Source organism: Narcine bancroftii, chromosome 3 (assembly GCF_036971445.1).
Source record: "Narcine bancroftii isolate sNarBan1 chromosome 3, sNarBan1.hap1, whole genome shotgun sequence".
NCBI classification, from domain to species: domain Eukaryota; kingdom Metazoa; phylum Chordata; class Chondrichthyes; order Torpediniformes; family Narcinidae; genus Narcine; species Narcine bancroftii.
In genome coordinates this window covers 341663127-341686950 of record NC_091471.1, presented here as the reverse complement: position 1 = coordinate 341686950, position 23824 = coordinate 341663127, and positions in this window count along the sequence as shown.

Here is a 23824-nt window from a genome sequence, read left to right as displayed (position 1 = left end):
AATGCAATTTACACTTTGTTCTTCACTGTTATTCAGTAAGTGGAGTGGTTTCTCTTTCTGTTTGAATAACTATCTCATGAAGAACCAAAAAACCACTCACTGCTGTTTTCCATTCGTATTCTGACATCTGGAAATATGACATGGGGTTACATAGGTATGTGGTGATATGTATAAACTGTCCTGTGTACTGGCCCGCCCACTGATGACTCACTCCCTAGTGACTCCTCCCCTTGTGACCTGGCCATAAAGGTCGACCTCCCTTCCCTTGTCCTCCAGTCGAGCACATGGAGTCAGGCCAGCTACAATTTAAATGTGTATCACTTCACTCAGTCTTTGGTGTTATTGAAAGAGTGTACTTTTATAATATCATCTCCACTTCTGTGGACTCTATCAATATCAACGTTTTTTTTAACAACACTTATTCAAAGTCCAACTTTGGATTAGCAGACATTTCTTCAACAAAATACTGGGAATATATTGTCTTCCGTCCTTATCAAAATTCAATTTTTAACCACTGACTTTCATTTCAATTATAATCCGAAATATTGACTGGAATTGCTTTTAAGCATGGTATCATTTTGACATGTGCATTTCTGATCACCTGCCAACTCCAATCAGAAAGACTACAACCTCACAAATATTCCCTAAGCTAAGCAGGATCAGGCCTGGTCAGTACTCGGAGGGGAAAACACCAGGTACTGCAGGTTTCTGTGAGGGGCGCTGGACAAAATGGTGACTCTCTGTCTGTTTTAAGATTGACAAAAGTTACATTCTACCTGACAATAATGGAACCTTTAACTTTTAACCTCCCAACCTTGTTTTAGCTTAACTCTAAACCATGCTTTACAACAAAGAGAGTGAGTCTATGCAGAGCTCCATACTTGTAACATGTTTAAACAAGAATGACATGACTTGTTTAAACACTGCCTTCAAAATGAGGAGAAGTAACCGCTATTACTGATATTATTCATTCTGAACCATCTATTACATTTAGAATGAATAGATCAGACCTATATTCTCCAGAATTTTAATTAGTTTATTGTCGCACACATAAATACAATCTCCATATGCATCAAATTCCTACTTGCTCGAGTCAAACCAGTACTTGATGTAAATTACCCAGTAGAGAGAGATAATAAATATAAAAGATAGATGGATAACAAATATACACTGTTACAGTTAATACAAAAAAAAATCAGTAAATGGAATTGTGCAATCATGTCTTTTTGTGGAATCGGAATCTTTCATGGTCAGAAGCAGAAGTTCAAGTGCTTAATACAGTTGGAAATAAAATCTGTGAAACGTCTGGTTGAAACGTACAAGAATCAGAGATCACAGTCTCAAATTAAGTCCGAAGTAGCCCGTAGATAGGGAGGAATTTCTTCTCACAAAATATAGTGTATTTTTGAAGTTCCCACCCTTGGTGTCCTGTGGAGACTCAGTCATTGATTGTATCCACAACAGAGACAAATTGATGGATATAGAAAAAAAGAGAAGGGCCGTGGGGATAGAGAAGGAAAATATGGATAAACCGGCAATATTTTATTGAACAGTGGAGCAGGCTCATGACCGTGCATGACTTCCACCTGCTCCTGTATCTAATGTTCTTATCCTTTTATTCCAGTTTGATTTTCCCGTTTCTGCTGAAACACTTCCTAAGCACTTTCAACTGTCTCCTTCAACCTTGAGTCTCACAAGTCTAAAAAGTTCAGACTTTAGACTAGTTGACAGCATGTAATTGGCCAATTTACTGCTTTGCTTTATTGCCCTCCTGACCATATATCTAGTCATAACTCCAAAATCTTTTTTTTTTGCATATTTTTTTACAGGGTTTTACCTTGAGATTCAAATTTTTCTTCCCCAAATCTATTACCTGGGTCCCAATTTAATTGTTATCACATAGCACCTATGCATAGGGATTACCTAAAGTGGTAGGTAAGTGGAAAGAAAAAGATTGACAAAAACTGCTTTAAAAGATTCCTTATTAAAAATTCAGCCCAGCTTGCATTAAAGGGCTGAGCACCAACTAATCCAAAGTACTCTAGGGAAATGTGAGATCTTTCAAAAATTGCCATGAGTTAAGGTTAAGGGGGGCAACACTTTAGGAGAAATATTAGAGGTGGCTTTTTCACTCAGCGAGTGGTGGCAGAATGGAATAAACTTCCGAATAAAATAGTTGTGTCAGGGTCCCTTCTGTCGTTTAAGAGAAGGTTGGATGTGTACATGGAGGTGATGGGGGTTGGAGGCTTATTGGCGGAGAGCGGGAGATTTGAACTAGTGGAGCTGTTCTAGTGAACCGGTGCATACTCGAAAGGCCGACATGGCCCGTTTCTGCTCCGTAAATGGTTATACGGTTATATGGTTATATGGTTATATAGTTAACTGTTCTCTCTGGAGTACTACTATGTTTCCTTATACCCACTGTCATCTCCTTATCAAACCAACCTTTGATTTCTTTGTCCTTGCAAACTGATGTTACATTTTGAGCTTCCTTTTATTTTTTTAATAATTTATTTTCAAAGACTCAAGAAAATATATACAAACAATGTAAGACATTTTCTTATCACACAGTATAATATCCATATATTATATAAATCAAGTATTTTTCATCCCTTTCATGGATCAAATAAACCATAAAAGGCAAAGGGAAAAAAATACAGCTAAAAACTTAAAATTCAAGCACATGTCGTCTGTACCACTGCCTTAATTCAGTCTCTTTATTTATTCATCAGGATGGTTTGTATCTTATTTCTTAATGGGGAGGGGGGTGTGTTTAGATCAGATCTGTGCGCCTACGTGCCTCAGGTATGGTGCCACACTTCAATGGATGTGCCATACTTCTTTCTCAGGCTATAAGTAATTTTCTCCAGGGCAATAGAACGTTGCATTTCCGCACTCCATTGTGTAATGCTAAGTCGAGTGTTGGACTTCCATGCAACCACTATACATTTCCTGGATACTGACAAAGCGATCTTCACAAATTGAATTTGGCATTTGGATAATCTGGACTGTACTTCACTAATACCTCCCAGAAGGAACAAATCTGGGTCTTGTAGAGACTCCACTTTTGTACTTATTTTTACAAGAAGCTTTTTCTCCTCCAAATTCCTTGAATTTGTACTGTCATTTCCTGATATTGATCCAAAAGATCAATGTTTCACTCCCTCTGACCCTATCACCAGACCAAAATTGTCATTTGTGACATGTGAAAAAGCTTGCAGGATAACAGCCAAGGTAACTTGTGTTCAGCCTGTGACCTGATTGACTACCTTAACCTCTCCACCACTGTCCAGTTAGACAGGACATCACTTAACTCACTTAATTCTCAACCATTGAAACACAGCTAGTGCAGCCATCAATGAGATTTCTTTCTCCTCCGACATCATTCTGGTCATCCCCAAGGATCTATCCTTGTCCTTCTCTAATCTCTCAACTACTTTTCCTTCAGTGGGGACCATGGGACTGAGGAGGTGCAAAGCAGGTGACGTGATAATCTTGCTGATGTGGTATCCAGGGCAGATTGCCTCAAGGCTGTGTTATGGGTTATATTCTTTCTTTGGCTTGGCTTCTATGTCTTTAAAAGAGATAGATTGTGGGGGGTCACAAACACACTGTAACATTTCACAAAAGACATCTCATTTGAAATGCAAGAGCTATGCATAAGCAAAGACCTCATGTCCACAGTGACTTTATAGGAACTTTGAAGAATGCCTATGAGGCTTCACAAGTAGGTGTTAATTGGACTAATGTTGAGGAATAAATGGACTATTATCTTTAAAAGCAATAGATGGCCATGATTCCGGTGCCAGCCATCTGTCTGGTTGCATTTTGCTGTTCTAAGAGGAGTCATGTGGGTTTGCAAACAGAGAGAGAAAAAAACAGGTGATTCTTTGGGGGGGGGGGAGAGAAATAGAGAGAGAGAGAGAGAGAGAGAGAGAGAGAGAGAGAGAGAGAGAGAGAGAGGGAGAGAGAGAGAGGGAGAGAGAGTGAAGAGTTCTGTGGTCGCTTTTGGAGGCTGACAGGTTTGTTGTAAACCCCATTTTGAAGATGGGTTATGAGTTCTGAGTTCAGCCTCTTGAAAACCCTTGCAGTCCTTACAAGAGGAAATTGCTGGCTAGAGGGTTTCTTCTGAAATAAGGGAAACAAGAGGAACTTTGTGGTGGCCTGAAAGAAGAGGTTATCATTTGAAAAACTCTGATGGAGCAAGTTTCTTCGGCAAGACACTGAAGTGGCTAATCGGAGGGAATCAGTTTGTGTGTGTCTAACGAGCAACAAATTTCTCTTTGAAACTGGCAAGAACCTTCCTGTGTGGTAACCATTTAAATACCAGAGCTTGGTGAAAGTTCATAAATGTTAAATTCTGAGCATAGTATAAGTATTGCCTGGTACCGGTGAACTTCGAGGAGTGAGAAGTGAAATTGGACTGTGAATCAAAGAACTTTTCTGAACTTATACACATTGCATACACGTGTGCTTAGAATTAGAAGGGGATTAAGTAAGGTTAAGTTAATAGTAATAAGTTAAAGTTTGATCCTGTTTTTATGTTTAAAGAAAATTAAAAGTAACTTTTGTTTAAGTAACCATTTGTTTTGGTGAATTTATATTGCTGCTGGGCTTTGGGGTCCTCTGGCCCTGTAACATTATATATTCCTTAAAAATAGCACCAGATTTGAACCCGGGTCACTGGCGCTGTAATTGCCTTGCACTGACCGCTATGCTAACATTATTTTCCCTCAAGTGCATAAAGCAATTGCCAAAACATGTAAACCCCGCAATGACCCAAATTAGACATAAACAAAATTGGGGATTTACATAGTATCGATGTGAATAGTGTTAACGTAAACAGCAACATTAATGTTAAAGTCTCAATGTTTGCATTTGTGTCTCTGAGCCAATGAGTTTACATTATGCAGTTCGTTGTATTGCAAGGATGCTTGATGAGAAAGCCTGTCAAAAAAAAGGTGCCAACAGACAGAGAAGTATGCCCTGCTGGTGCATAGCCATGATTAGCAATCAATGACGCTGTTACAGTAAGTGTTTTGTTTGGCACAGAAAGTGCAATTACATCCAATTGAGAGAAGAAACAATTTGTGACAGGGCATGTTTGGCCAAATGACTTGGTATGGGACTCAGTTTTTGGGATGGGTAATCTTTAGTATTTTCTTTAGAGCTCTGTACAGATTCTGTGACCATTGGGCACAACATTAACTCTTGCACAGACCTCCTCTGCTCTTCAGGATACAAAGCGCAAAAACAGCCTGTGATAGTATGGATTCTATCACCCGATGTGTATATGTACAGATCGCAGTTTAAGATGACTGTGATCGGCTGAGTGCATAGCCACGCCTACTGGCAGGTCTTCAAGGGTTGCTCCTAGCCAGATCAGGTCATTCTGGACTGGTCAACCTACATGTGATACACTCCAGTCTTCTAGTTAATAAAAGCTTTGGTTTGGATCAACCAGCCTTTGATTCTTTCGACGTGCTCTACACAGCCCTTGAGACTATTTTGGTGTCTGCACTGCATAACACCTCCTCCCTCCCAACATCATCTCACCCAACCGCAATAAACAGGCAGTCCTCAATTTCTGACCTACACGAATTACGTCCACCTGCATCTTGCACAACTACTGAACAAGTATACATTTTGTATTAAAAGTGCTGTCTACAGTGATCTCAGCTCTTGCCGGCAACCCGAACTTCCCGCTCCCTGTGACAGCCTGAAGTTCACTTTTACCAGTGGCAGCCTGAGGTCCCCATTCCCCACTGCCGCCCGAGGTTCCTGTTCCCCCTGGCAGCCCGAGGTCCCTGTTCCCCACTCCCACGGCCATCCAAGGCCTCCATTAAAGGTTCATTTGTTGAATGTTGCATGTTCTCAGGCATACGTGGTGGAGCAAATCCGACTTATGACCAATCTGAGTTATAACCAATCATTCGGTTCCCATTATGGTCATAAGTTGGGGACTACCTGTACTTCTAACCCTTTCTCTCTCCTGTTCTTATCCACCTTCCTCCTAAATTTATCTGTGCTATTCAACTACTCCATACAATGGAAAGTTCCACATCTTAATTCTTGCCTGAATTCACTACTGAATTTATTTGTTAATTTTTAATGTTTCTGAGTCTAAGGTTGCGCAACTCTTCAGATTTACCCAGTGGCAAGGACCACATCATGTTGCAATTTTTTTTGCCTCTTCACAGAATCCCTTAGTTTAGCGGCGGCCAAACTACGGCCCAGCTTGGCCGGTTAACTATTTTTAAGTGGCTTGTTAGAACATGGTTTCAAACAATAAATTACACTGTTTTAACATTGAACTTCTTAGTTAGATGTTGCTGTCATTCTGAACAGCTACTCGACCATCTGTGAAAATGTTTACCTCAGTTAAAAAAAATGTTTAACTCAATTGATTAAATATGGAACAGAAAAGATGGAAAATAGCAAGGGAGCCCTGAAAATTTTAAATAGGGTGGGAAAATGAATACTTTTTTCACAGACGTCAAGGGGTAGTGTATTTGATTTACTATGAGTCTGTTCACTTTAACAACCTATAGTATCTGCAGATTTACACATTGCATCATAATCATTAAGTAGACACTTGGGCCATGAGCTATAGTCACTGAAAGTTGTGGGAACTGTCTTATCCCTTGATCTTTTCTCTTGTTCTTGTTTTGCACCCAGCTTTTTTTATTTTGCACTGCTTTTTGAATGAGAGTTTGAAAGAGTTTTATTCTATTCACTTAAGAGCAGCAGATACAGAAATATCTCTGGAATATGAGAGCACATCAATAAACAACTGTAATGACTCCTCAATATATGGAAGAAGATTCATGTAGAAAGAAATAAAATAAATTACCAAATACCAAAACTAATATTGACGCAAAATAAGCTACTCCCTTTTACAATAGACAACCTTGCCTTTAGAAAATGGGAAAAAAAAGGGATTAAAAGAATAGAAAATTGTTTTTCAGGAAGTAGATTCTTATCCTTTGAACAAATGAGAGATAAGTACAATATAATGGGAGATACAGCGCTGGCATATTACCAACTGAGATCCTACTTGAAAGATAAATTAGGAAGCAACTTGAGTTTACCAGAGGGAAGTAACCTTGAATATGTGATTACAGATACAATGTTAATCAAAAGATTTATAAAAAATATGTATATTAAACTGCAAGAAAAGGAAAATGAGGAAACAAATGGTAAAACTAAACAAAAATGGGAACAAGATTTAAATATAAAGATAAAAAAGGAAACATGGGAGAAGTTATGCTCTGGAACGATGAGAAATACAATAAATACGAGGCTGCGTATGATACAATATAATTGGTTACACAGACTATACATTACACCGCAAAAGTTAAATAAATGGGACCCAACAGTATCTGATAGATGTTTTCGATGTAAAAAAGAAAGGGGAACAACAATTCATGCAATCTGGACATGTGAGAGAGTAGAAAAATTTTGGGATGATCTCAATCAGATATTAAATAAAATAACAGAAAACAATATACCAAAGAATCCAGAGATCTTTCTCCTAAGTAACATAAAAAATAAAGAATTTGGAATTGACTTGGAGGATGCACAAAAAAGATTTGTTAAGATAGCCCTAGCCGTAGCAAAAAAATGTATTATGTCAACCTGGAAATTGGAAGATAATTTGAAAATACAACAATGGTATATAGAAATGAATAAATGTATTCCATTAGAAAAAATAACATATAGTTTAAGAAATAATATTGAAATATTCGAACAAGTATGGGAGCCTTACATTAAATACAATAGCGAAAACCTACCGGGAACAAACATTACCTAAGTTGATGGAAGGAGAAGAAAAGAAAAGAATGGACTCAGTAGAATTTCTGGTGTATTTTTGTTGAATGACAACATTGTCTAACTGAATTAATGCAACCTAGATTGTATAACTAAAATGGATGAGGGGGGGGGGATGGGGGGGTGGCTTGGGAGGAGGGAGGGGGAGGGAGAAAAAGTCACTGTAAATGTGTGGAAAAGAAAAAGTGTATATCATGGCTATTGTGATTTATGGTGTGAAAAATAAAAAATAAAAAAAAAAATAAAATAAACAACTGTAATGTCAACATTTAAGCTGTTCAGCAGGATTGCATAGTAATTTTGCAAGAAAATTAATCTTAGATGGCACAGGGGTTTTCTGGTCTAAAAACAGTTTTTCTTGCAGCATAACTAGTTGAAAACAGCCGACCTTAATAATGTTTAACCCGTGACTCCTTATATTTTTTTTTGTATGTCTCAGAACCTAATACATTTGGAAACCCCCGCCTTAGTTCAATCAGTTTCCATCAGAATCTCGGTTCTGCTGAGCTCATCATGTCCTTCAAACTGCTCCACTCTTGAGACACTGATATTTTCAGATTTAGCCAATATGAACTCAAATTTTGATGCAGTCCCCCATATTCACAGAGCTTACAATTTTGCATCGGATGGGAAGGTGAGGTAACATTGGATGTATTTGCATGGTCAGACGCAAGTTCCACAATGCCCAGTAATAGGCTGGTCATATCGACAGCACAACTGGTCAACAACTTGAGCTTAGCCTGTTGAGTTTCATTTCTACCAGAAGAAATGTGAGCTCCTTCAGCTGGTTGTTTTTAATATGTTCTGGATTGACTCAAATATCCCAACAAAATCAGATGTACAGTGCAATAATGAAAGCTACATTAGATCTGTAAGAAATTTATTAGATTGGTTATACTGGTGAAAACCTTTAACATTATTCTTTCTTTAATAGATACTTGGATGGTTTATAACCATTCCTTTGCAATTAATTTGCTTACATTATAAATCCAGAATTTTCATCCATGAATGTTTTAAATGTTTGCTTCATGACAAAATGGAACTTAATACATTATTTTGAAGCATTTTGTATTTTTAATTGTAACAGCAATGTCTGGAAAAATTATGTCTTAAACAGAAAATAATGATGCATCTTGTTTCCAAATACCATGAAGTTAAATAAGATTGATTCTTAACATGTCTAAAAGCAACAGTTTGTGTGGGTCTTCTGTGCGTTTGCCTAATTTTCTCTGTTGAATGCAAGACGCAATATTTCTTTTTGACTATTAGAGACATTATATACTGTTTTGGCTTCATTTGGGTTCTGGTTTCTGTAAGAAGATAACTAATTATGCTCAGAGCACATTAGTAATTTGTTAAGTACTCCCAGGTTAAATTTAGGAGGAGTGATTGATGCAGATAAGGTGTATCAGAGTTCTAGAATTCAGATGCTTGATGCCAATATGTGCCAAAGTTCAAACATTTTGTGTTGGAATGCTAAAATAAATATAAGGAAAGATGATGAGCAGAGATAAAGCTCTTGCCCGGAATTGAAGAGAACAGCAGAGTTAATCTGCCCAGGGCAATCTTTCAGAATAACACTGCTACAGGACCATTTTATCAATGTTTGTTTCAGGGGAGGTGCTTGAGACATCCAGATGAATGTAACTGAAAATAAATGCTTTGCATGTTTGGTTTGATTATGATTTTACCACATGTACGATAGTGACCCTAACAATTCTTTAACTCACTTGTCCATTTGGAACAAACCATACTTTAACAGATGTCATACAAGTAGTCATTGAACTTTGTAGCATCTTGGAAATTTCTTTACTCTACTTCAAACAAAATAGGACTGTGAGCATCTGAAAATCTATTTAACTAGAAAACATTGTTCCCATTTCTGGGACACTTATCCATCATGTCACTCCAGTAGGATTTTCATTTGTTCTAAACTTAATTTCCATTGTGGAAATCCCCAAATTATCTCAACAGAACTGCAACATTCAACATTCTCCAGCAGGATAACAATTCTTAATTACAGCACCCAATTTCGCCTGGGTATGGGGACACCAATACCTCTGAGCAAAAAGTCCTAGAAGAAGATAGTGGACAAGGTTCAGTATAATCACAGGCAAAACTCTCCCCATCATTGTGAACATATACAGGGAATGCTGCCTTCGGAGAGCAGAAGCAATTATCAAGGCTCCACATCACACAGGCAGGACATGCTCTGTTCTCGCTGCTGGCATTTTGAAGGAGGTATAGCTGCTACAAGACTCACACCACCAGGTTCAGGAATAGTTGCTACCCCTCCACCATCAGACTCCTGAACAACAAACTCAAACAGAGTGAAACACGAAAGTCTGCAGACGTTGTGATTATAGTAAAAACACAAAATGCTGGAGGAACTCAACAGGTCTTGAAGTGTCCATAGGAGGTAAAGATATGTAACTGATGTTTCGGGCCTAAATATTTATATTTCTGTAATTTCACTGTCAATTTGTTTATGTTTCTTTCTTTAAAATTCTGCCTGGCCCGTAGGGGAAAAAAGGATCTCATGTGATGCCATGTAGGTGTTCTGACAATACATTTGAACTTTGAACAAAATAAATCCAGGTCACCCAGTTCCCAGACACATGCTTTCTTGTCCACACACTGTACTTGGTTTAAATTCTTCCAGCATTTCAACAAAGCTGACAAAGTTAAACACAGGGCCATCTTGGTTTGCTGGTCAATTTCTGCTCTATAGCCAGGATAGGCTGAATGAAATTAATCATCAAAAATTCTAAATTTTGCTATCAACAACTTGCTTTAAAAGTTTTTTTAAATGCAATAATCAAAAGCAAATTTAAAGTTCTATATAACCAGGGACTGATTTTCTCCAGATGAATATTCCCGTCAATAACTACAGCTTGCATTTAAGTTCTGTCTTTAACATGATAACAAGTTCTAATGTGCTTTACCTAAGAGTCATATAAAGATAAGCTAGGACTGGTTATCAAAAGTGTAATCAAAGAGGTGGATTTTGAAGAGGCGGGTCTTCAATGCAGAGAGGAAGGTGGAGAGACAGAGATTTCAAATCCCAGCTGCAGATCTGGTCAAATTATGGAGTAATGATCATTGAAAATATCAGCAGAATTACATTCATAGCATAATATTTAAGAACTAAAAGGGAGAAAAACAAAATGTAGCTTTTTGAAGCACCAACTTCCATCAGAAGAATCAAGACCAACACAAATAATCTAGGCTAAACCTTGAGTACATCACTGGGAGAGTAAAAGAACATCAGAAACCCATGATGCATAATGTAGATGAACTAATATTAGTTGTAAATAATGAATGTCATCTTAAGGCTGCTTCCTCTTTAAGGATTATGTAATAAAGTCAACCGCTCTCTGGCCGACTATTAGGTTTCAGAGAGAGTCAGGCTGAATATCTTGAACAAGACAGCCAATGTCACCTTGTCTGCTGTGTATAAATCTGTACCTTCCATGATAAGCCTTGTCAGAGAAACAACTGAGCACATGGATATTATGTTAATGAACAATCATTAAAGTGACAATGTCCTGAAAGGCAATGAGTTGCTACTTGACTGCACTGGTGAATTTGTGAATCTCATGATTAATTGCAGCAAGACTGAAGTGGAGATTTGGGTTCACAGCGAAAAGAAAATAGTGGCACCAGTAAATAAATGTTTCAGCCAAGTAATTGTTGAAGTGGTGAACAATGCAAAATGACATTCCAGTCACAGACACGTTAAATATGGTTTAGAACCTGACCCTAGGCCAACTTTATGTATCAGCATCAGGTTAGGTTGAGTAAAGCTGAGCCAGTTAGGTATTTTATGTCTCTTCAGGCACAGGGGGGCAGTTTCCTTCAACATGAGGGAAAACTGAATGGATCAGAAAGAACTGCAAAGAGTGATTTGGATTCAGGATGCTTCTGAGACAGATCTGGAGAGCTTGGTTGGAAGAAAAGGAGGAAAAGAAAGAAACATGCTGAAGGGTTTTGCACAGGGCAAGGGTTTAAGATTTTGCCATGTTCAGGGTTTGTGCAATGCTGGATAAATTGGATGCGTTCTGTGGCCTTAATACAGGATTCTGTTCAAGTGTAAGTCTGATTTGGGGGGGCGTGGCAAGATGGCGTAAGGATCAGACGTGACTTCCAGTCCTCTCCTGACTCTATCTTATTGTTTTGTCTAGAAATGCCCGTTAAAATTCTTTAAAAGTTTAGATAACTTCAGTGCTGTTAATTTAACTTATGATGGTACAATTGGTGGAAAAGAGCAAAAAAAACGACAACAGATCATCAAAAAACTACATTTTCCAAAAGTTCAAGTTTTGGAGCCTATCTACAGGAAAGACACCGGGACTCAGCGTGAAATGGATCCCAGGAGAAAGGTACAGTGTTCGGATGTAGAGCTCTATGTTACATCGGTAAAGCCCCCTAAAGAGGGCGCCAAACAGCCTTTAGAACAAAGAGTTACTCAAAGGCATTTGTCAACTGTAGAGGTGGCGCTGCAAACTGCATCTCTTGAGATACAAGAACCTATACAACTTGATGTACTGGGAGAATTTAATACATTATGTACTGGGGAAAACCCCGGCCAGCGTCCTCCAGTCATTGCTGGAGAGGCTGTGGCTGGGGTTTCCACACGCAGTCATACTACAAGGAAGGCAACCAGAATGAAGGAAGGAATAGAAGATCCTTTGGAGAAGAAGCAGGAATCTGTTGAGCCAAAATCTCTTCCAATTGAAAAGATTTTTGTGAATCTTGAATCTAAATTATCTTATACAATGCAGGGATTATTCAAGATTATGACTGAACTTGGTATTAGGTTTAATACTTTGGTGAAAATGCATTCTCAACAGATGGCTGAGTTTGGAGCTTTTAAGCTTGAAGTGAGAGATAAATTTAATTTGTGTGAAGAAGATATAGACGAAATACGGGATTAAGTTTTTGATGTGACCAAAATGGTCGAAGACTTACAAACTCAAAATAAAAATTTGGTGAAAAAGATTGATTATTTGGAAAACCAATCCAGATGGAACAATATAAAGATTATTGGTTTGCCGGAAGGTATGGAGGGACCAGACCCAAGAAAATTTTTTACTGAATGGATTCCGCAGGAGTTGGGTCAAGAACATTTCCCAGAAGGTATAATACTGGAACGTGCTCACAGAGCCTTGCGTAGAAGACCTATTTCAGGTCAAAGTCCAAGACCTGTTTTGGTTCGTTGCTTGAATTATTATGACAGAGAAATAATTTTATGAGTGGCTATTAGAAATGCACAACAGAGAAAATCACCCTTGATGATTCAAAATAATTGAGTTTTCTTCTATGCGGATTTGAGTCAAGAAGTTATGTTCCAATGACGGGAATTCAATCCTGCTAAAGAGTTGTTGTGGAAGAAAGGTTACAAGGCAACCTTTAGATATCCAGCTGTTTTGGTTTTTCAAGATGGTTGCCAACCAAAGTTCTTTGATTCTCCAAAGGAAGCTATAGCATTTGCTCAAGAGCTGCCAATTACTCAGTTTCAACAGACATAGTCCGCCACGATCTCTAAGGAGACAAGAGATGGAAGAAAAGAACGTGCTCCAAGAAGGAATGGTTGTAATGGTGACTCGGCAGTTGGAGCTGATTAAAAGAAGAGTTGTCTTTTTTTTCTAGTTTTTTTTTAAAAAGGGATATTAAATAATGATGATGTTAGTTTGAGATGAAGTGAGAGTTGGGGGAGAGAACTGGATAGGCACTATTTCCTGAAAGTCATCTGCTACGTGTGAGTTATCTCACACCCATTTTTTTTCGGAGTTATCGCATTGCGCGGTTTAGACGGGAGGGGGTATTTTTAACCTCCTACCCGTTTTTTTTTCCTTTTTTTTGTATTATTAGATTAAAGAGTGAAGGGAATATTTTTGTTTAAATATATTAAAAAAAGCATAAGAAAGTATTTGATTATTTAAAAAACTAAAAATTTATGTGGTTTTTTTTTTGTAAAGTTTATTCAGTAGATAAGGAATATCTGAAATTTAAATGTGAATGGGATGGATGTTTTTTTTATATTTTTTCTTTAACTTTAAGGTGAAAGGAGTGGTAATTCTGGTGTATATTATTTTGCTATTTTAGTTATAGAACGAAGGGAATAATGGTGAAAGTTATAAATTGAATTGTACAATTCTTAATGAGGCTTGAATTTTGTTTGTGGTTTATGCTCCATTTGTTGAAGATATAGATTTCGTTGTAGATGTGTTTTTATTATTTGGATATCTGAATTTTAACGTAATGATTGGGGATATTTAAATGTGGTATTGGAGCTTTTATTGGATAACTATTCAAGAGTAAAAGGGAAAAATGGTGGAAGAGTACTAAAATTGAATTGTACAATGCTTAATGAGGTTTGAATTTTGTTTTAAGATGGTGGTTTATGTGACTAATATGATGATAGATGTGAAGTTAGTTGATATTTGGTGAAGGTTTATCTCTATAGAGAAAGTTTTTTTCATCTTTTTGTTCATGTTACAATTTTTTTTTAAGAATTGATTATTGTTTAAGAATTTTTGATAGATAATGTTACTAAATTTACTAATTTTTTATATTAAGTTTGAGTTAAATATATGTTTCATCTTAACTCCGTTTGTTAAATATATTCATTTAAGTTTGATTTAAATATGTTTTTTAAGTCTGATATCTTAGTATTAATTAATTTTCTTTTTGTTAATATTTTAATCGGTTATGTTTTTGTTTTTTTTTGTAAGTGGGTTTTTTTTCCTCACATATATTATTAACTTTATTAATTCTTCACTCTTTATTCTGGGGGGGGGGAGGGGGTGTTGGACTAATTTGAGTTGGGTTATTAATGTGTAATAATTATTGGGGAGGGTATAGTTTATTTAGATTACTGATATTGTATTGTAATTTTATTATTTTATTCTTATTTTTTTAAAATGTAATCCTATATGTTATAAAATTTTAAATAAAGTTTAAAAAAAAAGCGTAAGTCTGATTTGATAATATTTACACCAAAGGTCAGTCTGGGTTCAGCACATGAACCTAGGCCCAGAGAGGGTTTTAATTCGTCATGAGTAAAACACGAAAGTCTGCAGACACCGTGATTGATGCAAAAATACATTGCTGGAGAAACTCAGCAGGTCAAAGCAGTGTACTCTATTACTTTGGCTTGGCTTCGCGGACGAAGATTTATGGAGGGGGTAAAAGTCCACGTCAGCTGCAGGCTCGTTTGTGGCTGACAAGTCCGATGCGGGACAGGCAGACACGGTTGCAGCGGCTGCAGGGGAAAATTGCTTGGTTGGGGTTGGGTGTTGGGTTTTTCCTCCTTTGCCTTTTGTCAGTGAGGTGGGCTCTGCGGTCTTCTTCAAAGGAGGTTGCTGCCCGCCAAACTGTGAGGCGCCAAGATGCACGGTTTGAGGCGATATCAGCCCACTGGCGGTGGTCAATGTGGCAGGCACCAAGAGATTTCTTTAGGCAGTCCTTGTACCTTTTCTTTGGTGCACCTCTGTCACGGTGGCCAGTGGAGAGCTCGCCATATAATACGATCTTGGGAAGGCGATGGTCCTCCATTCTGGAGACGTGACCCATCCAGCGCAGCTGGATCTTCAGCAGCGTGGACACAGAACTAATGCTTTGGGCTTGAGCCCTTCATCAAAGTGTTATATCTCCAATACTTTGGGCTTGAGATTGGGTTCTGTATCTTTACCTTTGCTATATATAGTACACCGCTTTGACCTGCTGAGTTTCTCCAGCATTGCTTTTTTTTTGACTGGTCATGAGTGAATCAGACTCAGATTACATTTTAATTGTTTACCAGAGAAAGCTATTTAGAACAAAGGTGCAGTAGCCCTTTAAATGGCTACTTGAAAGGATGGAAATGTTTCTTTTGGATGACTAACATTATTGAAAGGGAAGTGAAGATAGTCAGATCTCTGTTCCTTTTAAACAAGTAAAAGAGAAGTTAAAAGCATTTCAACCTCATAGATAAGGATGAACAATCATGGCCACAGGGGGGTGGTTCCAACTTGTGATAAATATAGTTGCTCTGACATGTGCATTTCAACTTTTGTAAGTTTATGGATCACTCACTGATTTTGTATGTGGAATAAATGGAAATGCACAGTAGGAAGGTTCATAACACTCAAGCCAAACCATTCTACAGGCCTTGGAAATTACCCATTTATTTGAGAAGGAACTTTGGTGAGCACAGAACATCAGCGTAAGAAATGGTGTGCAGCGACAGCATGGGCAACAATGAATTCAAGTCACACAAGCAGAGGACCTGGGGTAAACCATGCAGTGTTGCAAGGTGAATGAAATGTAAAATACAAAGGCGGATCGCCTCAGTTTTGTGTCAGAAGTTGTCACAGTTCTGTCACCCCTTCATCTCCGAAAGAAAGATGAGCTGTGGAGGTGAGGGAAATATCAGCAAAAAGGTGTGTAATCTGCAAGGAAAACATCAACAATGGATCAATTTGGTTTAGGGTATAATTTGCTAACGATGGCCATGCCATTGTTTTATTTTCACATGTGAGTGCTTTTCAGGGAATTCAGTATCAATTTCCTCTTGAAAACTTGGACTAGATAGAAAAACCTTGCAGAGATTGGATAAAAATAAGTTGCAATCAGTATAGATTTGTGACTACTGAAAATGATAAAGTTTTAAACTGTTGGAGTTCAAATTTGAAAGACTATAAATAAAATATTCAACAAAAAAATAAAATTCCTCTTGAAAACTCCATAAAATTCTAAGCACTTCCATTATGTAGGATGTAATAAGAAACAAAACAATGAGTATTCCACTTGGTGTAGAATTATCTAATTATAAATCACATACATCAAAGGCTTTCTGGCCACAGTTTATACTGGCAACAAGAGTGAACCACCTGGAAGCACAGTTGCTGCAATTGTGTGAGTACCAGCAATGGCAGATTAATTACCACCCAGGCCCCTAGGCTAAGATTTAGTAAGGATCCCCCTTACCTTGCCCCCCCCCGCCCACCCTTTGTTGAATAGAATAAAGTGGGGTTAAGTTATGTTAAATAAAATATCATTCGACTATGTATAATGTGCTACTTGTATAAGCAAAAAATTTAATTTTAACAACCACCCTTTCCAGAATTCATGTAATCATGTTCTGACTGGTATTGAAGAGTAATCAAGCATGGTTTTCACCTGAAAACAGTTTGCATTTAAAACAGAATGCCTTACCTGTGCACAGCCAAATTCTGATTTTCTCGCCATTTTTAAGGGAGCGGGTAAAACGTGGACTTACTAAAGTAACGTTTCTGTTTGCCATCATATTTCATAGATTTCACAATACTGGCATTCATGTTCCAATAGGCTTCACTCCCTGTCTTTAACCAGTATAAGCGCAGGTTAACGTCAACTCATGATGTAATAAAATGTCGTCATGGTAAACACGATCTTGTGGCTGCAGTATGAAGTCCTAAAAGCATTAATTATAAATGTTTCTATGTTTGAAGCCTAACTTAGAAAATAAAATAGTTTTTGCAATTTTCGAGATTTGACAAAAAAATATGCAAAAGTACTGAAATATCATCCAAAATACTCATGTGTACACTCGATTAAACCGTTTTATTTTGTTTTTGGTTTCCCCCCTCCCTTCTGGGCCCCTAGGCTTAAGCTTATTCAGCCTAATGGTTAATCCACCACTGAGTACTAGCCAGAATGTATTTTTGCATTTGCCATGTAGTCCATTGTTTGGGTCCCCCGGTACGTTGTGTCTGTAAACAAGTTAGCTTGCCAGCTGACTCTGCGCTGCCAAGGAGACAGTGCATTCTAACATCTCACTAATGAGATTCTGTGGAAGTTGAGCCATAATGAAAAAAAATTAGGAATAAATAGTAATGTTCATTATGTGCAGTGCAGTTATAATGTTTATGCATTCTTTTAACATGGTGACAACCACATCAAACTTCATGTCAGCAGATGTGCATTTTGCATCATCTTTGGAAAAGGGACGACGACAAAATTTGGAATTACTGATGATATTAGAAAGAAAAAAATCTGTGAATAGTATGGAGAGGAAGAGCTTCAAGATATTCATGATAAACTATACACAGGATCTGCTATCTATGCAGGGCATTATCCTCCCACTCCTCACCCACTTGGGCATTGCTTGGTGAGTTCGCTGAAGTTGTGCCTAAGTTCAGCAGCCTGGATTCCCACAACAGAATTTACATCGCTTGCCTATCGTTGGAATGAAGGGTTGCAGGAGAGAAAAAAAATCACATGACCACCACTCACGTGAGCCGACTGCTTTAGAGATGATTGATGTGGAAACTCTTGGTTTTTTCCTCTCAGCTGTGTTGTTTTTGAAATGAGAGGGCAGAGTAGCTTCATAAATATCCTCCATCCCCAAAAAAGGGCAGGCCTGAGAACTATCTGCAGGGTTTTTAAATCAAGTCGGGAACAAACAGGAAACTGAAAAAAACTTTTCAATTTTTTTAAATATTTGGGCCAATTGTCTGACTTCATTTTGTTGTTTTCCCACAATTCCTCCACCTCATTGGCTGATATTTTGGGTAAATAATTATACAGGTAATGGTAACCAAATTTACTGCTGCCTACCTCTGAATGGCCCCACCTGGAATCCCTGAATAAGAACTCTAATTTTTCTCAGCTTTAGTACTCTTGCCACTCCATAGGCTAGCTACTCTGAGAACATTTGGGCTGGATTACTGAATGGCTGGGGTCAGACACTGCAATACTCTAGCTCCCAATGGCACAGTGAGCAACCAGAAGGTACGTGGCTTGACTTCTGATGAGACACAGCACCAATCTGGGCACCTCCAGTCCGAAAACAAAGGAGAGTACAGAAGAACAGAGAGGCTGAGGGAAACACAAACTCTCAGCACAATTAAAAATTTAGTGAAGCACTTATATTGCCGGAGGAGAGAATACAATGCCCAACTGCTGGATAGTTAAGAAGATATTTGACAAATGATACATCTAAAATCTGTTCTCTTGATGTCTGGTTAAGAAAAACAAATGATTTATTCTATAGATAGTCAAAGGAGACTTCCCCATCACATTGATGGATATTGCTAGATCTGTACTGGAAGAACCTCTTTTAAAGTGAATGTATGAATACATGAACAGATGTGTATCTGAATGAAAATATAAAGCCATTTCATTGAACTCTGTGAATTGTTCACCAACTAAAATTGTGTACAGTGTCACACTCAGTTGTAAAATGAGTAAGATAATGGAAGAACTCTGTGAAAGCACCTGGATGTGGTAAATGTAAAGTCAGTGACCCAAGGATTTAACTATTGGCCTAGTTTATACAAATATTATAAAGACTGAGCTAACAGCCACAATATATATCAGGTTTGCAGAACAAAATTCCTCAAGCTATTTGTGGAATGGCCTCCAGGACCATTCCAGTACATCTATATTAATGATCTTGATGAAGAAATAGAAAACATTCCTTTACACTTAACAAATTCTGCCCCATCTGAGCTCTTTGCACAAAGGCAAAACCAGTCCATAATTGGGAAAGTTAAAATATCCCACAGCTTTAATCCTATTGATCTTACAGCTTCTTGTGATTTGCTTGCCTATCATGTATGTTCTTCTCATTCTTGTTGATGGTGCGAGGCCCATGGAACAATGTCAGCAAAGTGACGGTCCTCTCTTATTCCTAAATTCTACTCATATTGCCTCATTGGATGTTCCCTCCAGGATATCATCTCTCAGAACTCCCATTACATTCTCCCTGCCACAGGTGCAACTCATTCTCCTCTTTTGCATCCATCTCTGTCAATTTTGAAATGTAAATATCCAGGATCATTAAGATGCCAATCCTCCTCTTCCATCGACCCCTTTTTCATGATGGTGTCATAATTCCAAGTGCTGATTCCTGCTCTAAACTCATCTGTCTTGCCTGTGAGGCTCCTTCCACTAAAGTCAATGTGAATGAGACTGCCATTCCTCCCATACTCCCCAACCTGCATCTATATACTCTACCCACTGGATTTTCTCATGAATCCTCTACATTTGAGACTGTTTCCCCACCTGTTGTACTGTTTCTATACTTCCCAACACCTTGCCTGATTAATTTAAACCACGTGAGTAGCGTGCAAATCTACCTAAATGATGAGTATGAGAGGGTACTATTATATGCATAAGTACCTAATAGCCTGAATATACCAGGGACTGTCTGATCTTGGAAGCTAAGCAGGCCCAGGACTAGTCAGTACTTGGAGGGGAGACCAGTTGGAACGCCAGGTGCTGTAGGTTTCTGTGAGGGGTGCTGGACAAAGTGGCAACTCTCTGTCTGCCATACGGTAGACAAAAGTTAAAGAATTTAATGTATGTATGTATGTATCTTATGTCACACATAAGATACACATAAGATACACCAACCACAATTTACTATAAATTAGTATTTTTCACAATATGCCATGAGTCAAAAAGATAATCAATATGAAAAGAAATATTCACAGTTTCCAAAAAAAAGTGATGTTTCAATAATGCAGACAGATCTTTGACTGATCCTGTAGTAATTTACGGTTATGGTAGTTCAGAGAAGTTTAGGAGCCTGGCAGCTGTTTGGAAAAAAAAACTGTACTTGAACCAAGACATGCCAGACTTCAGACTTTTATACCTTTAGAATCCGAATTATTGTCATAAACATTTGTTGTTTTGCAGCAACAGTATGGTGCAGAACAAGGTGCCAATTTTATTATAAAATGGCAATTGCGGAAATACAATTTAAAAATAAATAAAGACATAAATAAACAAGTAGTTCAAAAAAAATGAAAAAGTGACAAAGTGTCCAGAGTTTCATTGTCTGTCCAGAAATCTGAGGAGAGGAAAGACGCCATTTTTGTAACATTGACTATGTGTCTTCAGGCTCCTGTACCTCCTCGATTTGATTTAATTTTAGACTGCTCTTGTTTTTTTCAGGTCTGTGTTCTGCCCTGTAGTTTGTCATAGTTCCATTTGCATGAAATTGGATCAAAATGAATGAAAAACGTAGCAAGTATGCATTGACACAAAGAAATGGGTTAAATTAATAAATGTACGGTAATTCTGCTCTTAATGCACAGTGAGATAATTGTGATGTGATTAAATTCTCTTCTCATTGTTTTGAATAAATTGTTACAACTCTTCCTTTGTTCTGATTTAAATGAAACCTTGGTATGTGGAAGTTTACGTTTATGCATTTTGGACATTCAAGATCAAGTTTCATTATCTTCTCATATTGTGTGGAATCTCAGTTTACGCTTTTTGCTGCTTTTATACCTTTGTGAAAAATGTTGCTCAAGCTGGAAAAATTTTTGATTCTCTATTTTATATTTGAAAAGCAGGATAATCAGGACCATATGGTCCATGACCTTATTAAATCAGACTTGCTTACAAACAAAATCCCTGTCGTTTGACAGAACCAAGAATTACATGAATAGTATTTCATGAGGCATCACAAAAGAATTTTCACATTTTTGTAAATCCACATCGTTTATGAAGAATTTTGTCTAAAATTAGAGCCTGTGTTTATGACCGCATATTCATCTTCTTGTCACTTGAGTGTTTAATTTGGAAATGAGTCCTGACTCTATAAAATGTTATTTTCTGTCACTAGCATTTCAACTGTCTCTCTCTCTCTCTCTCTCTCTCTCTCTCTCTCTCTCTCTCTCTCTCTCTCTCTCTCTCCTGAGTGCTGCCAGTTCTATACTCTTTTTGCAGAATTAAGCTCTGGCCTGGAGAGACTGCAGTGGGATACTGGATGGTAGAGGCAGATGCAAGTGAGACAAGGGGATATTGCAGCAGTCATAAGATCATCGGATTTCTGCCTACTTGTGAGCAGGCAGTACAGTTCCTTGATAGTCTTAACACATTACTCTGTTTTGGAGACTCATTAGTTGAGTGCGCCATGCAACAATGTATGTAAAAAATGTACTCTGATCATTGCGAACACAGGCTATTTTGAGCAATTGATATTTATTCTTAAGAAATTAGAAAATAAATTTGCTGTTAATTGTTGATTACAGCAGCAAGGATTGTCTAGGAATGTATCTGTTTTAGCAGGGGATCCCTTGATAGGAATCAGAATTAGCAAGGATTCTGTCCAAACAGATTGATATCGTCATAGGTACCTTGAAGAGTGTATGTATGGGCATAAATTCCCATAAAATGTATTGAAATTTGCAGAGATTTCCTTGGAATATGTGACTAGCGGTAGAGATTTGCTTTGGATAAGTTATTTTGAGCAGGAATTTTCCAGGAGCGTATCGACATTAGCCACTGCTCACTTGGAATGTATTGATATTAGCAGGAGTGTTTGGGCAATGAGCCAGTAACAGCAGGAGTTCCCTTGGAGTGCTAGCAGAACAAACAGGGTTCCATTCAGAGTGTGTTGTTCTCAGCAGGGTTTCCTGAGATGTACACCTGTATTACCAATAGTTTCCATGGGCAAGAATTCCCTCAAAGTTTCTCATTGTTAGTAGTGATTTTCTTCTGGTGATCAGTTCTAATAAAGAGTCTTCAAATGAAAATACTAACTCTGCTCCTCTTTCCACTGATGCTACCTGATCTGCCAAATGTTTCCAGTTTGAGCTGGAGTTCTTGAGGAGGGTTAGTATTAGCAGCAGTTTCTGTGAGGGAGTATTTACCAGTGTCCCTCAGGAATCAAGGGTTCCTCAAGTTACAAAGCTTCTCTGAGTGACTTCAGAGAAGGGGAATAAGGGGAATCATCAAGACAGAAGTTGAATCTACCCAGGCATGTATCATTATGAAGTTGGCCTCTCCAAGAAACCGTCAGGTCTTATTGGGGTCATTCAGAAATGGGCCAATAATTCTATTCAACGAAGGACTGTATTGTTACTTAGAATGGTCTTGTAAAGGCCTGTTATGCAATAAAAAATGTCCTGCAAAAAAAGCAAATAAAGCAAATGGAATCATGAATGCAACTTTTGTCAATTTGTAATATCCAAACCAACCATAAAAATTTGTTTTACTTCATTAGCAATGACAAGAAAAGAATGGTAAATTATTGCCATCAACATTCCCTCAACATCATTGATGCAAAATTGTGTTTATACTAGATTATAAGCACACTGTTGGATTTCTGATTTCATTATTTCCTTGTTAATTTATATGGGACAACAGAATATGATCTGTCAAATATTCAAATATTTTGGCTCAGGATTATATTCAGAATTCTGTAGGATGAATTGCTTTCTAATTTGTCCTTGTCACTTCCAGGGTTTCTACTAGAAAGGGACTTGGTGAAAATTAAAATATTGAAGGGAAGTCAAAGTTCATATTAAAATTTTAATGATTAAGAAATATTTGCCACATTTTATAGTTTAGTCTCTAGGAGACAGGTTCTGCTGCAGAGTTTTCCTTAACTCAGCTCATCCCTTTCGACAGATATGCTCAATCTGTTGGATCATTCTCCCTTTGGTTTTGGATTTTAGCAACTGCCCTGACCTGCAATTCTCAGATTTTGTTTATTCGTTTATTTCCCTTTCTTCTTCTCTCTCTTTCTAAAATCCCTTATTAATCTCTCAATCAGACAAATTTTTAATCACAATTACACAACAACTTTGGCATCACCTCAGGCCTCACCCCATCAGAGATCGTTTCTTCATTCTATGACTCCCCCACTCTATATTCGATACCCCCTTTAGAGCATGAAAAAGTTTTCTCACTTTCACACGTCTTCAGCCTAAACTGCTCACTGCTTTTGTATTTTGCTTTCCCTGAATGAGAAGAATTTCCAGCATTTTTTCTTTTGTGTTTCCTTCATCTTTTAGACTTCAGTGCCATTTTCAAAATAATTTCCCTGCTATGTCGAATGGCACTCTGGTAAGCAACCAAACATGCCCATATTCCCCACTCTCCCAAGAGTTATCACAGCAGAGTGAGGGTGGGGGTGGACTGCAGTAAGTCCAGAAATCTGAAGTTCAAGGGTGAATAGTGACACCACACAGCCATATCTTGTCCAGAGGGGTTTCAGTACTGTTGCATC